This window comes from Palaemon carinicauda, chromosome 17 (genome assembly GCF_036898095.1).
Source record: "Palaemon carinicauda isolate YSFRI2023 chromosome 17, ASM3689809v2, whole genome shotgun sequence".
NCBI lineage: Eukaryota > Metazoa > Arthropoda > Malacostraca > Decapoda > Palaemonidae > Palaemon > Palaemon carinicauda.
In genome coordinates, this window is record NC_090741.1 from 11174775 (window position 1) to 11177274 (window position 2500).

Sequence of the window (2500 nt, forward strand, 5' to 3'; positions counted from 1 at the left end):
TTGGCATATAGACGTTGGGTGTGAATTATCAAACCTTTAATCCTAGTGGCATTAATCATAATAAGAGGCCCTATTAAAAATAAGAAAATTACCTCGTGTTTATTCAGCCACTTGTGTAGCTACTATTCTATGCGTGAATTAATGCAATGAATAAGACATCTGACTTCTTTTCCCCAAGCAAAGGTTCCTCTAACTAACAAGATAAACAAAGTAAATAGTTGTATCCCAACAACTGATGGCAGAATTGTCAGTATAATTTTGTAAAGACTGCTAAGACTATATTCATGAAAGAAATCAAGACATAACCTCAAAATGAATTACACAGTTTTCTGATTATAATTATATTTGATTTTCTACTGATATTTAGATTTTCCTTGCCAACAACATAATATTATGATAAACTACGAATTTATTATACATTATCTAAAGAGTTAATTGTTTCAAATGGAATTGAAAACCTTTGAAAGTAAATACTTACTCACTCCACAAAATTATTTGGTTTTGTATTCGTTCATGAAATATGGAAGGATATCTATCGTGTACGTATACTTCCTCTTCTTCTTTCTTCTTCTTTCTCTACATACTTGTTTCTTTTTCAGGTTGCTGTAATGGTTTTTCCACATATTATTCTATTTCATTCGGTCCAATGTATCTTCTTCGTTCAATCCAAACTACCTCATATTTCTCTTCACACAGTCAATCCAATGCAATATTGGTTTGCCTAACCTTCTCCCACCTGGTAGTCCCATATCCATCATCATCCTTCACGGATTGTCTTTCTCTCATCTCTTTATATGTCCATACCATCTCGTTTTCTTTCACTTTGGTTGAAGCTGGTAATATTTTGAGAGTCTCTAACAGGTTTGTTCTTAGCTTCATCCTTTCTACTAACCCCACATTGCCACCTCAACATCCTCATCTCAATTACATCAATCCTGTTCTCATCTCTTCTCTTAGTTGCCCAAGTTTTGGACGAGTACAACATTGCAGGTCTCACCACCTGGCGTTGGATCTTGCTTTTTAATTTGATTTGCATCCTACGATCATACAGCATCCCACTACATTTCTTACAGCTATTCCATCATAAATATATCCCTCTGTTCGACTCTTCATCTAGCTCTCCTGAAATTTGGAGACACCAGATATTTGAAACTTTCAACCTGTTCTAACTTATGAAAATCGATCTCAAGATCTACCCCTCTCTCTCCTTCTGATTCCTCGAATTCACAAGGTATTCCTACAGTCTTGATTCTATTTATTCTGAGACCCCTCTCTTCTATACAGCCCACCCCTGCTTTATTATTTAGTTCTACATCATCAGTTATACATAAAACTCCATTATCTGCATACAGTATTGTCCAGGGGATTTCATGTCTCAGATCTTCTCTGTATATAAGGCAACAGAGTGGATAAAATGGGCTTAAGGCCGACCCTTCGTGAAGGCTTAACTGTGCATTGAATACAACATAGTCTCCCGCTTCACATGGAACAGTTGTTGAACAATTTTCATACATGTCCCTGACCAGACCATATACTTCAGGTATTCTTCGGGCACTTAGCTTCTCCAAATCTCTTCTCGTGGTACACGGTCATATGTCTTTTCCAGGTTAATAAATGTCATATATATATATATATATATATATATATATATATATAATATAAGTTCTTTCTTCCTTCTCTATATTTCTCTGTTATTTGTACAAAAAATATTGTATCCGTTGTGCTCTTGCCTGGCATAGAACCCTGTTGTATGCTCGAAATATGCACTTAACCCCTTAGTCTTCCATCTATGATTCTCTCCTAGATTTCGAAGGTATGAGAGTAATTTTATCCATTTATAATTTGAACACTGTATAATATTTCTCTTCCCTTTGTATATAGGATTCAGAATACTCATCCTCTAGTTAGCTGGCATCCTTCCACCTTCCACAATAGTATTTAGCATCTTACCGTTACTTCGTCTTGACCCAACTACTTCAAAATCTCTGATGGTAACTCGTTTGGACCTGTTACTTTTCTTTTCTTGATCCTTTTTAAGGATCCCTAAACTTCCCCTCAGAAAATTCTAAGTGTTATCAAGAACTGGATTTCTGCCGGGATCATCTACTGTGTTATGGCCAAGGGGGTCTCCGAAATGGACAAAAAATATAATGTCGATCAAACGTACATACGTACCGCTCACAATATATTTCATGGTAGCTTACACATCACACTGATTAAGAAATGGTCTATGCTACACAAAATCTATGCTACATTAGGCCCATCAGAACCCCCCCCCCCCCCAACACACTCCCAAAAAAGGGCAAAAAACAAAACAAAAAGGCTAGACCAAACATTCTTGGTACAACTTTAAACAATGTTTATATGCTTCTACACATATCAGAGAGTTTAGAATGGGCAATGCCAAATAAATTTCCTGCTGCATCATGCCTGCCAGACACACCCAAAGTTTACACCAACACTCTGCCGTAACGAACTCCCGAGATGTGTAGATTTATAT